Source organism: Neopsephotus bourkii, unplaced genomic scaffold, assembly GCF_033783945.1.
Source record: "Neopsephotus bourkii isolate Nb327-2 ecotype Australia unplaced genomic scaffold, CSIRO-AGI_Nbou_v1 NB_1637, whole genome shotgun sequence".
In the NCBI taxonomy this organism is placed as follows: Eukaryota; Metazoa; Chordata; class Aves; order Psittaciformes; family Psittacidae; genus Neopsephotus; species Neopsephotus bourkii.
Window position 1 is genome coordinate 427,723 of NW_026902112.1, and position 15,691 is coordinate 443,413.

The 15,691-nt window shown below is 40.7% G+C and overlaps 1 protein-coding gene across 1 annotated transcript in view; it reads right to left on the reverse strand.

The window, feature by feature from the left end:
* Positions 1-15,691, reverse strand: part of AKAP11 (A-kinase anchoring protein 11) — a 430,499-nt gene that overhangs the window by 59,292 nt on the left and 355,516 nt on the right. The gene's annotated exons all lie outside the window — the stretch shown is intronic.

Genomic DNA, 15,691 nt, shown 5'->3' on the forward strand with positions numbered 1-15,691 from the left:
GATCCAAGCCTGGATTGTCTTAATGTTGTTCAATGTGTCTATATTGTAGATACAGTCATTGCTCACATTTAAACCAGTAGTAGCTTCATTGGATTTTCAATGTGTTACGTGGACAATAAAGTCCTTCCTATTCATCTGTCTTATCTGCTAGGGAACAGTTCTCCTTCTGAGTGTGATATAACCTGATCTTTCCCAACAGCTATTGATTACATTTGTGTCTTCCTTCAAATGTTCACGTGTCAGCTGATGCGTGTGCTCTTTCAATTAAGTAATGACAGGCTTTTTTGCTAGTTTGGTGACCTGAGAATACTGAAATACTTACTGGCAAAAGGTAAGTTGCTGTATTTTGCAACCAAGAGTTTTGTGATATCTATTTCCAGAGAGTAACTAGGTCTCCCACAGTCCTTATCAATATCTATTCTTTATGTGCTTAAGGCTGTCTTAACACGTACGCACAAGCCCACTATCTTTGCAAGATAGTGTATCTAGAAGCCACACGAGGTAATTAGAAGTTTACAATCAGATTTTCAGCTTGTTTCTAATCAGACACTGTCTATAGCACTTAAGTCTCTGAACATAAAACATCCTTATTCACCTGTCTTTATCTTGCCAAGTACAGTGAGTGAATTCAGAAAGCCACTTCCCTTCCTTCTCATGCTCTGCTTCTCTGGATTCCTAAATCTCACAAATGAAAAGCTACAGTTTTCTTCTTCATCTGAACAGCTCTGTAGGAAAGGATAGAAGGTTAAAATTCACAAAATAACCATTTCATACCTGAAGCCTTAAAAAAACTGCAGCATAGGGTTTGGGGAGGGGGGGAGAGAAGTCTCTGGAGAATGATATTTCCGAAAGATTCATCTTAGCAGTTGCAATTAACTTCCTTAATACCCTTTTGGATAAAAGTTATCAGGTAAGAGATCAAGAGAGTGAACATGATTTAGCTCTAGCAAGTCTCGATTTACAACCTGTCTTCCCTGATCTGAGTTCATTTTGTGCAACTCCTGTGTCATGCTCCTCTCTTGCAGAGATGGAAGAAGGAGTTTAAGTCAAAGCAGGTAAGTGTAGAGCCTCCGGAAGCCAAAATGAAATGTCTCTTAATGGCCTTTTTATGGCAGTCCCAGGATATTACCATATCCTACAGGGCTATTATGAAGGGGATTTCATCTGCTTTACTCGAAAAAGCTTGGTGACATTCTGAAAAAATGCATAATGCAGCAATTTAAAACAGCTAAAATATTTGGTTCGAGTTTCCTTGCCTGAGGAAAGAGTGTGTGGGGAGGGAGATGCAAAAGGGAAAGGAGAGAACTAGAAATAATCCCCTCTGCCTTTCTCCTTTTGCTCTCTTTTCCCACAACTTTTCAACATTCAAAATCAACCCAAGGATTGAGGGGGAGGATGCTGCTGTTGAAGAACACTCTCCAACAGGCTTCTCTGTGGAAGTCTGATTTTCATAAGCATGAACAGGAGACCTCTTCCTCATCAAGTTTTCAGGCCTGGATTATTAACAGTTGCATTTGCAACGCTTTAGTTGCTTCCTTTTCTGATTATGTCTTTTTCAGCCTTGCTATAGCTAATACACGCTCTGTACATACTCAGTAATGAAAATGCACAATCGAGGCACACATGCCTTGCAACTGCTGTTTATATTCAAGGACTTAAAACTAGTAAGAAGGGAGGTTAATGTTATTCTTAGGAAATAACACTCGTTGCTATGGTGAAGACGTCTTCTGTCACTCACTATTGGGAAGATGGCGCCTGTGCTATGAATGCTTGATGGTAGTTTTTTGCTTTTGAGATTAGCAATAGCAATTATCCCAATGCAGATACCAGTCCGCCTGTTTCTGTGCAGATTCTCAAATAGATGCTTTGTAGCTAAACAAGCTCCTTTCTGCCTTCTTGGTGGGGTCAACCTACTGGTATCAATAGGATTTTTTCAGCGCCTGAAGAAACAATGGAAAACAGCAAGAGCTTGTGTCTGAAGACAGCAGTAGTCTTACAAAAAACAAACAAACAAAAAAGGGATATCAGCCAATTTAATTTTTGTGTTGTTTAATGCATGTTGTCATTTGCATCATATTTTGGAGGTCCTTCAGCTTTTAAAATATACAAAATTTCATTCTGCCTGATCTGCTGCTCACAACTTCATGATTTGCACTTCCTGCTAAAATTTATTCAGGCAATAATCCACAAGAAATTGGTTGTTTTCAGCAGTTTATGACTTGTTATTTAACATTTAACAGAATGGCAGTTTATTTTGGTAACAACCAATACTGAGAGGTTTATTGCCATTGTAAACCATAATCAACTGTTTGCATCATTACTAGTTTTTCAAGACACAAAAATGGCCAGCTGCATTGGAAAACTGTTTAGCAGCTATAAAAATCTAATCTGCATTCAAGATTATGCATGGGGTCATTTCACCTTAAAGGTCAAAAGTATTTAGAGAAACCACGCACTTCAGTGTAAATTATTCAGCAGACTGGTAAAACCCAATCCTGAAAAGACAATACAGAAGCAATTCCCAGTCATTTTTTCAATTATGGCCATGAAAAAGGAATTTGCAAGAGATGGACAATATAGAAGACTGCATTTTCTTTATCACAGCATCAGGTCAGACACCAAGGCTTGCTGCCTTTATAGATGTTACACCTGTTTTGCTGAATAATTTATTGTACTGTACACACAAATAGCTTAATCATCAAGGTTTCCCTTTTCCCAGCATCAGGCAACAGGCCACAGATTTCATAATTGACATGTTTAGAAGAATTCAAAATACTTCCATTTTGACTGGAATATGTTTCAAAGAAAGCACACATTTTAGAATATCAGTTCCTCTTTATCCGCTATGGTGGGCCAAATCTAAGTGAGTAATTCACAGTGAATAATTTGAATGTACAAATTAGTTTCTATATTTGCTGTCGAAAGTGTATTTGCAGACATGCTGCTATTTCCTTTTTTTCTACTTATTTCATTAATATCTCTTTCTACTCCATAGTTGCACAAGTAGTTATGCAGAATATGTGAGCTGAGTTTAATCACAATAGCTCTTCTATTGCCACTGTCTCCGTGGATATATACGTTTACACAGTTCATGCAAATGTTCATTTATGAATAAAAAAATTGTTTCCTCTTAATACTTGTGCCTGGCTGTAAAGTTCATTTTTCTAAACCGTGCTAGTAAAACTTTCACGAAGCAAAGCCACTGCACACAGAGGAAAGATGGATTAAAAACATCCATTTAAACCTTTGAGCGGGCAGGAGGAGTTTTCTTTTTTAAATTTATGTTTAGTAGCATTCATTCACCTCTTCAATGCTGATTGGAATTTCTGGCAGAAAGCTTTAACTCATTTTTTCCTCCAGTCTTCAAACACTATGAAGCAAATTAATCCCTACTATAACTCCAGTGAATTCGAGGACATTATAGCAGTGATTACTTTGGCACTGTTATTTCTTGTTTAAAGTGCTTACCTGCTCACGCACACTTTTCATAGAGTCAAGAGCGATGGTTGCTGGATTTCATTATTCACATTCAAATGATGTGAAATATGGGAGACACCATGGCTTTAATTTTTGTGGGTTCCACCTTTTATAACTTGGAGTGAGTTATTAGAATTGCCAGATACATGCAGCTGCTGCCACACTGCTTAACTGGAAACAGAAGTTTTCTGAACCTCCACAAAAGTGCCTAGCAGGCAGACAAAGAAAAGAAAACTGAAGAGACATCTCCCCTGGGAACACTGTCCACCATGTCAATCCATTTTGAGGGGAGAAGAGAATTTCCCTTTTTATATTAAAAAAAAATTAATCAAAAGAACAACAAACACTTATTTTGCCTCCCTCGCAAGCCGAAAAATAATACAGGACATGAAAGAAAACCAACCAACGTATCCAAGAAAGGAAAAAAACAAATCCCAAATCTACCCAGCCACATTTCATGCTGTTAAAAATTCTCTTCAGCCCTTGGCAGAACTGCAGCAGTGAGGCAATCCTGCCTGCCAGTCAGAAGCATCAGCAATTTGCTGGTTGCAGAAAACCTAAAAATAAAAGAGGAGCATTTCATAAAGCAATGAAAGGCAGCCTGCTTTCTACTGGGCTGCATCGCTATAGCTACAGGCTACCAGGTATCAGAGACGAAGGGCACCTAGCCCTGTTCGGTGCTTTCTTCACAAGTGCAAGCAGGGGATATAAAAGCAGGCACAAAGGTTGGTGGAAAAAAAACCTCTAGTCTTCAGTTTACTTTTACTGACTAAACTAACATTAGATACTCACAATCAGAACATTACCAGCCTCTGCTGACTTGGTACAGTAGAGGAAAATGTGAATCAAAGGGTGGCTTTTTCAGGCATGGATGATTTATTTAATTAAAAAGGTACCTTTGTCTTTTGTGAAATCATTTTCCCCTCTATGTTTTATAAACTTTATAAAACACTGAGTCATTAAAAAATAAAAATAAAAGCATTTATGTTTACACTTGTTGCTGAATTTTGGGAAATATTGCAAACTGATGGTTTTGCCTTCCCACCCTGCTGTCCTTTCGCAAGTGCTAGCTTATTAAGGCTCCTTTCTTCTTAGGTGCACAGTCCCGCAGGCTAGCCATTGGCATCATTAATGGCTTTCAAGTTGTTGTGTTTTCAACTTTTAAACTGGGCTTTAAAAGATTATGCTTGTATATTTATTAAGGGCTATTGGCAACATCAGCTTGTATCATTAGACTCATTTTCAGGGCTGTAAAGCCATTTGCTTAAGAGTTCAGAACCCTCACCCAAGCCATGAGCTCAGCAGGCAGCAAGAACACCTCAGCACTCTGCTTTTTCTGTTTCCTTGTCACCCATGGACAGGCTTTTGAAATAAGACTTGAACAATGCAGAATGAAATTATGTGCCCTCCCCACCTCCTCTCTTAATCCAACAAAACTTGGGTGGCTTTTCAGCTAAGCTTCACATTGACTTGAGGAAACAGGTCACCTTTCCTGAGCACTGGCTGCTCAGCAGCTGATGTTGAAGTAGCATAAACTAACTTATATTCTGTAGGGTCACTTAAACTCTTGAGTGTTAAGCTAAAGTGTCAGCCAGGTCCTAATGGGGCAAGTCACTGCAGCTCTTGGAACACTTTTTCTTACGAGGAGAGTTTTGTCCCTCATTAGAATTTGTTTCATATTATGGATTCCTTCCTTCCTTCCTCCCAGAAGTGGAAGGACTAATTAGGAATAGTTATCACTGCTGACATTCAAAGCATTATTAGAATTGCAGCCCACTGAAACAAAAAGGGGATTTATATCTATTGTTAGAGTTCCTGAAAACTCAGGCCTTGTTAGACTCCAGTAGGGTCACCTTTAAAGCTTTGCTCAGCTTCAGCTGCAGCAACCTGGCTTTCACTATAAACCAGAGTACAACAGATGCTGTCTGGATCTCTGGGTTGGTTGGTTGGGGTATTTTTGCAGGGCTGGGAAATTACTATAAGAAGTCCAGGCAAGCTTCTGTGTTTCAGAGCCTAACCCCTCATGCTGTTCTCACTTCTACTGCCACATTAACCTCTGCAGGTACTTCATTTGCTTTGGTTTTATGGCTTTTGTAGGGTACTACCTATAGTTTTGTCACTTCAAAATGTCAGCTGAGCATAAATAGGGAAGCATCCACTGCTGAAAGATTATGCACTATCCAAACCTGAAGCATACGGAGTATGCTGGTTTGTGATTGGCATAAGCAGATCAAGGATGTGCCACTGCCAAAGGCTGCTCCTCTCCAGCACCTGCATATGCCCCTATGCATTCACATCAGCACAAGCCAGACCGTATGGTTACACTGTGCACTGAAATACAACCCCATCATAAGCGCTAATCCAACGGGGAACCATGTGCAAGCCAAGGGGGCTTTCAGCAGCTACATGCTATTAAGGTGGTATAAATAGGTCATGCTGCTGCAGCCAGTGCCCACAGAAAATCTGACAGAGACTCACAGTCATTTAGGAAGAGGTCTAACGTTTTCATTCTGCCTTTAGATTGACAGAGCCTAAAAAGTCTACCATCACACCTTCTAAGCCATACCTCTTTGGGGGAAGGGAGAGTGCTGAGGGGAAGAAGAAAACCCTTTCCTATTTAATTCTCAGCAGCTGGTAATCTAATCAATTTTCTAGCCAGCTTTACATATGCAGCGTCAACACTCAGCAGTACATAGAGTACATAGATTAAGTGCATGGAAGGGCAAACAAACCTCCTCAACAACCTAAAATAAATCATATTTAGAGATTTCAGTATCAAAATGGAGACAGGGATAAAAGTGTCCAGAAACTTAGGAGAAAAAAAGTGTTGTAAAGTCTATAGAAGTCTTCATTATAGTGTAATACTTCCTTCCATCCCCCCCGACGTTTTTATCTTCCCTGCTCATGATTACCTTTATATTGTCATTGACATTGTGTTGCATTAAGTCGGTCTCTAATATTAGATGCAATTATGATACATGACATTGAAAGCATGCCTAAAGTAAGATTCCATTTGAAGGAGTCACCTTAGATCTATGCCTTTATAAGGCTGTTTATTGCTTTTGTGATTGTGCTATCAAGCATTCTTTGTATACAAGTACCAAGGTGCCAACAAGCAGATCCAAAATAGATAAAAGGACCCAAACATTTGAGTAACTTGAATTCTGATCTCTACAGTCAAATTCATGCTCTACAAACTCTTCCACAGCTGCTTCTTCATCTCCATTTTGGAAAGTGCTACAGCTATGTTTTTGCTTGAATTAACCTCTATTTCCCCAAAATTATATTTTGGCTCTGGACATTGGTAACATTAGTCTAACTACTAGTGCTAACTGCCTCTATGCCCAGCAGGCGTCAAGAAAGTAGGAAATTAGATGAGCTATGGATGCTGATCAAGCTGAAGTGATTCTGGACCCACCGCTAGAGATGCTGGCACCTATGCTGTCAAATCAACCAAAAAATAAGAGTTTAAGACATTTTGTGGACTTATCTCAGTATTCTCAATTAACATCTTTTTCCCAGACTTACAAAACTGGGCCAAAGCCTGATCTTTTCATCTCAACATCACACTCAAAAAGGTTTCTGAGGTCACACTGTGCCATGGGTGACACTGACTTGTGTCTTCTGCCTTGAATGAATGCCTGTAACACTGCCTCATCAGTAGCAACACGACTGTAACTCACTGGCAATTAACTCCACCAGGACTAGGATCTGGCTACTTCATGGTTAAAATCATGACAGCAACACAGTTAACAGCAAACCCCCCCAAATTTAGCGTGAGAAGAAAAAGGTAAAATCAACAAAAATAAGATGTGACAAGTGCTTATTTACATAGTCATTTTTCAGGAGCTGAGCTGTACTTTAATACATAAATGCATTGTACCTCTAGTGAAACCTTCCTCCTGAATAGCTAATACGTTATGTTTAAGTGCTTTCACCAATGAACTGACTTTCGTTAGTTACTGTGAAATCACTTTTATTATCCTTCTGTCCAAAAACGTTGCAGGTTGCTAAAATCATGTTGGGGCACCTCCTGCAAGCTTATGAATTATTGAACACTGGAGGTAGAGTGACTACACTGAGAAAAAAAGCATTTTCACCATTACTGAGAAGATGGCTTGAAGGGAAGGCAGGAGCCCTGGAAACATCTGCACGATTGTATTCTTAATGATGGTGGTGGGAAAGACTGAAGCAGACTCACCAAATATTGAAATATTCAGTTGTGTAATATCAGCATATGAAGACGCTAACCAAGCACGTAAGCAAGCTGCAGATGTTGCTATGTGGCACAGCACCTGGCTTCTAGCTCACTCTCCCAGGTATTTAAAGGGCCCTGTTGAAATGGTATCAGGAATATCAGAAGAAATGTACCAAGAGCTTGCTAAGGACTTTTTCCTCAAAGGGGAATCCCACTGCTTCTTCCCAAGCTACAAGAAAATCTAACTGGGAATCTTGTAGCCCTCTACTTAATTCAGGAAACCTGAATTGCTGTCAGTAACCTCCACACTCAGATCTTTAAGCCTCTCTCAGCTGATCAATTTGTCCCCTACAGCAATTCCTACCGCAGTAATTCCCACTGACGCCAGCGAGGGAAGCACTGAACAATTACAGGCTGGCTAGCTGCTGAACCCGCTAACTAGGTGCTCATGATTTGAGGAGGTATTTCTGCCTGCTTAGGCCACTGGCAGTTTTACAAGGCAAAACGTCCTTGCTCTCAGCCCAGTGGAGACTAGGCAGCTTCCCACCACCTGGTATTAAGAACAAAGGACTGACTTGATCAGTGACACCAGGGCTCAACTTAGATTCCTCCAGGACACCACCATGGAGCAGTATTAGAATACCACTGTTTCGTGTTGTGCAGCTCTCCAAACATTCAAGACTATATAACTATACTTCTAAATTCAGCTGTACTTTAGATGTTGTAAGAGGCAAGCAAATAAAAAACACTTAAAGAAACTATTACAGGATACTTCCCTCATATGACTATTCTGCTATTATACCTCTGCCATCTGTCCTCCCCACTGGATCTTGTAGCACTTATCAGGGCCACACACAATGTTTAAACCATACAACTATTTTGAAAAGAAAACAACTTGGAGAACTTTGCCACTATTTAAAACTAGTTTATTAGATGCATTATCTGCTATATTAAAAAAAAACATAAACTGATTAACCTATCCTTGTATAAGTTAGTGTTTAAATAAGGAAACTGTAATAGCACAGTAGGGGTGTTTTAATGTCACATAAAGCTGTACAGTAATTATTCTGTGTACCATGACTAACTCTTGGAAAATATTCAGAATATTAATAGCATGATGCTACAGTTGTCAAAATGGTATTTCTCATTCCAAATATAGTTGTATTATTTCCTAATGTTACAGGAAGTAGGTGTATTGTTATCTAGGCTGACAATTCAACTTACTCACATGGGGAGTTTCTCACCCCATGCTTCGTGGATCACCAAGTCAGTCAGACATCAAATAATGACTTAAAATCCCCTCCTTCCTACTCAACCCCCTCAGCAAGTGCAGAAACTTACAAAACAAGAGAAAGTAAAGTATAAAAGCATATTTTAAATGTAGCTGAAATTTTAATCATTTGCACATGAAAAAATTGGGCAATATCCCCAAAGGTTCACAGTATCACAGTATGTTAGAGATTGGAAGGGACCTCAAAAGATCATCTAGTCCAATCCCCCTGCTGGAGCAGGAACACCTAGATAAGGTTACAGAGGAATGTGTCCAGGCGGGTTTTGAATGTCTCCAGAGAAGGAGACTCCACAACCTCCCTGGGCAGCCTGTTCCAGTGTTCTGTCACCCTCACTGAGAAGAAGTTTCTTCTCAAGTTTAAGTGGAACCTCTTGTGTTCCAGTTTGTACCCATTACCCCTTGTCCTATCATTGTTTGCCACTGAGTAGAGCCTGGCTCCATCCTCATGACACTCCCCCTTTATATATTTATATACACTAATAAGGTCACCCCTCAGTCTCCTCTTCTCCAAACTATAGAGACCCAGCTCCCTCAGTCTTTCCTCATAAGGGAGATGCTCCACTCCCTTAATCATCTTAGTTGCTCTGCGCTGGACTCTCTCCAGCAGGTCCCTGTCCTTCTTAAACTGAGGGGCCCAGAACTGGACACAATATTCCAGATGCGGTCTCACGAGGGCAGAGTTGTTAATTTCTGGGAGATGTCTTCAGCATGTTGGATGTGATCCTCAGCTTCAGCCATCAAGCACAGTGCAGCAGAGAATATCTGGTAGAAAAGTGGGATTTTCATTCCCCATGTCCCATTGTGTGGCAGCATTCATCTTCTGGCTCGCATTAGAGCAGCACGAAGGTTGTAATGAGGTAGGTGTCGGTCTGTTCTCCCAAGTAACAAGTGATAGAACAAGAGGTAACAGCCTCAAGCTGCACCAGGGGAGGTTTAGATTGGATATTAGGAAAAATTTCTTCACCAAAAAGGTGCTCAGGCATTGGAACAGGCTGCACAGAGAAGTGGAGTCACTGTCCCTGGAAGTCTCAAAAAATGTAGGTCAGGCCCTTAGTGACATTGTTTACTGGTAGACTTGGCAGTCCTGGGGTAATGGTTGGACTTGATGATCTTAAAGGTCTTTTCCAACCTAGTTGTTTCTGTGATTCTGTGATTCTCTCGACCTACTAACCACCCCCCTTCTAATACACCCCAGGATGCCATTGGCATTCTTGGCCACAAGGGCACAGTGTCGGCACATGGTCATCCTGTCGTCCACTAGGACCCCCAGGTCCCTCTCCCCTACACTGCTCTCTAACAGGTTGTTCCCCAGCCTATACTGGAACCTGGGGTTGTTCTTGCCCAGATGCAGGACTCTACACTTTCCCTTGTTTTCATCAAGGTTTTCATCAAGCTATTCCCCACCCAGCTCTCCAGCCTGTCCAGGTCTCGCTGGATGGCAGCACAGCCTTCTGGCGTGTCAGCCGCTCCTCCCAGTTTAGTGCCATCAGCAAACTTGCTGATAGTACACTCAATTCCCTCATCTAAATCATTGATGACTATATTAAATAATACTGGTCCCAGAACCGACCCTTGAGGCACTCCACTAGATACAGGCCTCCAGCTAGACTGCCCCATAGACTACAACTCTCTGGCTTCTCTCCTTCAGCCATTTCACAGTCCACCTCACTACCTGATCATCCAGACACTTCCTCAATTTAGCTGTGAGGATGCTGTGGGGGACTGTGTCAAATGCTTTGCTGAAGTCAAGGTAGACCACATCCACCGCTCTGCGTTCTAACATTTTTTGTTGTTGCTGTTTCACAGAAAGTTTTATAGTGTCATCTAAAAAAAGCTGGGAATACTGATCTGTAAAAAAAGAATAATTAACTTGTTCAAACACAGTATGATGGTGGCAGAAGTGCAGTGCCACTATTTCTTTAAAAGACAGATAACTATGCTGTATGTATCCATTCCAGAGCAAAAATGGATATAAAGAAACCCAATAAAGGGCCTAAATCAGAGATGTTTGGGTGGTGTGTGCTTGGTTTGGCTTTGGTTTTACTGGCTTCCTATTTATGCAACCATCATTAAATTAAGACCTATAATTTACTTTGGAATTATTATTTCTGTCTTTTAGAGAATGAGAGGTGTGTCAAAAATTGCATATACACAGGAAGAGGGAAGCTTTTCTCACTCTCAAACTGTAATTATCTGATTTGGAAAACTTAAGTAAAAAAAAAAAATTCAAGAAAAATGTTATTTTAACTGTGGGCCCCAGTACAGCCGCAAAATTGGATCCTGAAAAGCAGAATGCATGTGTATACGAACACACACGTGATTATACATACTTATGCACACACACATACTCTGTTGCTTGAGAGCAATCACTGAAACGACAAAGCTCAAAAGTCCCAAGATTGTGCTGGTATCACCGATGATGCCAATTCAAAAATATGTCTTCACAACTTACATGTCAAAAACTATTGTTTATGACCCAAGGAAAACATTCATTTTATCAGCATTCCACGAAAACGTTCTGGAAGCTGTAGCTGGCAATTCAGTGCCTGTCTACTGCTTTTCAAGGACAGACTGACAGAAGCTCATAGAAAAGTATGAATTAAAGATCCTGACATGTGGAAAGTGAGGCTGCTAAGGAGGTTAGCAGTAACTCTGCTGCTGAACTTCTTTAGGCTGTTTTGACACCATTCAAAAGTTTTAAGCTGACTGGAGCTTAGTACTCTGGTCATGGGATCTTGCAGGCTTTATGAACTTTCCATTCTGCAGCAAGGCACAACTTCACCAAGAAGCAGACAAGAGCCATCAACTCCTTAGCTCAGCTTAACCACCAGCCTCATCCAAGTTCGGGGTCAGGTGCTGGGATTTTCACACCAAGGCGGATGAGGCACCCTATAGCCACAGCTACAGGATCAGGCTTTGCAGACGCTAGACACCTAATCTACTGATTTTAGGAACTAAAAAAAAAAAAAAGAAAAAAAAAAAAGTGTTAAACTGAGCAAATTCCTGGCAAGAAGGAAGTAGTTTTACACCTATGCAGAAGCAGAAATCTAAGCACACAGAAGGGAGTTTTTGCCTCTAAAATTACCTAAAAGATCAGACAAAGGTTTTGTGAATTGTAGCCTTGTAATTATGTCTCAATTCTACCCAAGTCCCATTCTAGGCCAGCAAAGGTTTTGCAAATGGCACTTGTATCACTCTCGGTGCAGACAGATAACCAGATTAACACTGAGTCTCTTTGTGGACCTATGCTTAAGTCTGCTGTGGCATGGTAAAGAATTAAATTTGAGCAAAAACTTCCACAGACTAAATGCCAAAACCAGGCAGATGAGCAAGCTGTGCTTCATTAAATAAAATGGGAATCACCCACAGCAATGCCAAATGAATGCATGCAGTCATGCCCAGCTTCTGAAGTAACAGTGGGTACCTGGGCCTGGCTATCATGCAAGCAGAAAACTACCTGGGAAGTCCAAAGCTAACAAGTTACAGATGAACACTTTCTGAACATTAAAGCACACACAAAAAAATGAGTTTGCTTGCTCCTGGTGTTATGGATTGCCAGAAATCACACCAGAATAGATCAATTTCTATGCGGTTTTCATACACAGAAGACTTCTGTATCTGACAAGCAAAGAAAAGACTCAAAAGGGTAAATATTTATAAGGTTAAATTAGCAGGCTATGATTTTTTATTTTTTTTTAAAGTAGTATCCTATTCTTTCTAGTCCAGTTGAGAACCAAACAAGGTGCTGTTCTGCCAGGCAGCCTCCAAAGACATTCCTTAGCCTGCAGTGCTATCAGCGACAACAAATTGAACAGCATTTACATGATTTGCTTGACTACCTCTGTTCCTTGCACTGTCCTATCTTCATCCTTCCAAACATCATTTAGTAGGTAAAAGCAAGCTTTGCCAGCAAACAAACAGGGACAATTAGTTGTTTCCACGGATACATACTTACGCTATTGTATATGTGATGTTGTGGCACTGGACACACAATAATGATGCTTTCGCAACTGCTGTTCATTAGCTTCACTCATCCTACAGCATTTTCCAAAGACACAACTGGCCAGTTAATTTGCTGAATTTTGCTATTTGCTAATTTGACAAATTTGCTAATTCATCAGTTGTCTGCTCTGAAAAGGGAGAAAGCAGAACTAGAACTTGGCTTTAGTGCATTTTATTGAGGACAAGCTTTCTTATAACTGAAGACCAGAAAAAAGTGTGTTTTCACCAAAACAATCAGATAAAAATAATTAGATCAGGAAGAAACTAATCAGCAACATGATCTCACAAACATAAAACAAAGACATGGGAAGTTAAGTTTCAGGAACAGGACAAGTGTAGCCATTTTTAATGCAGTTGTTTTAGTTGGTATTTTAGAGTAGCTCTTTTACACTTCATTTTCCTCAGGGAAAAAAATAATAAAAGTTGCTTACCATATGTAAACAACAACTAGTCATTTCAAAATCATTAGAGAACGGTTTTGCTACCTACCATACACATCAATTTTGCTTTTGAACACTGACTCTGATCACTTACAGACTCCACTGAAAATTAGGAACAACCCCACCACTTTACTTCTCTCCTCCCAAAATAAAAACCTTCATGATTTTTTTCTTCATGCTAATACTTACTGATACACCAGTGAAAGGAATAACTCATCTTGAATGTGCATTAATTACTGGCTATTCCTTTAACAAAAAACAATTAAGGCTACTGCATGGGAATAAAGCCCACTATCTTTAAATGAAAGGTTTTTTGTATTAGAGCATTAGTTTAATGGCGCAAGTATGATACTCATACAGTGTTTGCCTATTTCGAGGCAGGTTTTTGCTTGTAGCCTTTTTTGCTTTATCCAGTCACATTGTGTCATAGGTCTTGTCACTCTGGTTGTGGAGAAATCTATAAATTACCTAAAGCTAGTATTTTCTTCCAGGGTCAACTTACACTATTTTCATTCTTCTTTAATGAAAATAAGAAAGCTGTTGACAACATGGGAGGAACCTGATAAAAAACGAAAAAAAAAATCCGATCTTTTCTTCAAGGAAAAAACTGTATGATATGGACATAGAATCACAGAATCATAGAATAGTTAGGGCTGGAAAGGACCTTAAGATCATCAAGTTCCAACCCCCCCTGGCCATGGGCAGGGACAGCTCACTCTAAACCATATTACCCAAGGCCTCGTCCAACCTGGCCTTGAACACTGCCAGGGATGGAGCATTCACAACCTCCCTGGACAACCTATTCCAGTGCCTCACCACCCTAACAGGAAAGAATTTCCTCCTTATATCCAATCTAAACTTCCCCTGTTTAAGTTTTAACCCATTACCCCTTGTCCTACCACTACAGTCCCTAATGAAGAGTCCACCATGGATGAACAGATAAAGGCATGTTCTGATGTGTAATGTGAGGTTGAATGCTTGAATTATTTAACTGCTCTTAGCCACTTTCCTCTGGCTAAATAACCTAGGAAATGGGATATCTAAATTTTATATTTGTAGCACTTTAGCGAGTTTGTTGTACCTCAAATGATGAGAGTTTGAATGGATACTAGCAAACTTTTCAGTCTTGACCGATCCAACTATACTGTCTCAACTCATCATCATACTCTCAAGTGAGTTAACTCCTTTGCAGCCACCTTACTGGTAGGAATTTGCAGCAGCCAAGTGCCCCAAATAGCACCTAGTCTCAGCTGTCAATTAAACTTTCTCTTTAAAGGCAGAGACCCATTACTGCAATATTCCCTGAAGCCTGCCCTAGGTTGCTAGAATGCTACATAAGGAGGTATGTACGATACTTCAGATAATGAAGTATAATACCGAGATGTAAGAATTAATGGAGAACTAACCCAGTTAGAGGCACAGGCAAAGCAACACTGCTGTCGTGCTTGTTCCCTGCTATACCAGTCCTACATCAGGCTGATATGGGTGGACTGAGACAACCACAGCCTATAAAACCATACAATCATAGAGTAGTTTGGGTTGGAAGGGACTTTAAAGACCACCTACTTCCAGCCCCGCTGCCATAGGCAGGGCCACCTTCCACTACACCAGGTTGCTCAAAACCCTGTCCAGCCTGGACCCGAACACTGCCCAGGATGGGGCAGCCACAGCTTCTTTGGGCAACCTGTTCCAGTCTCTCACCACCTTCATAGTGAAGAATTTCTTCCTAATGTCTAATCTAACTCTACTGTCTATCTGTCTAAAGCCATTTCCCCTTGTCCTGTCACTACATGCATTTGTGAAAAGTCCCTCTCCAGATTTCCTGCAGGTCCCCATTAGGTACTGAAAGATTGTCCTAAGGTTTCTCCAGAGCCTTCTCTTCTCTAGGCTGAATAAGTTCAACTCTCTCAGCCTGTCTCCATAGGAGAGGTGCTCCAGTCCTCTGAGCATCTTCATGGCCTCCTCTGGACTCACTTGAGCAGGTACAGCTCCCCCTCTGTTGGGGCCCCCAGAAATGAACACAGAGGCCACCTGCAGATGGGACCTCATGAGAGAGAGTACAGGGGGAGAACCACCTGCAAGCAGTTGGCTCCATCTGAACTCCATGCTACATGGACCTACCTTCTTCAGTTCCACCATCATGAAACCCCCTGCACCACCCCAGCTGCTACAGAGTAAATGTGTTCTGTGACCCAAAGTAAAAGCATGTCCAAATAAGTCTTTGTCAATTTCAGAGATCTTACAGTATGCAAAACGCTAACCAAAACCAAGATTCTTCCTTCG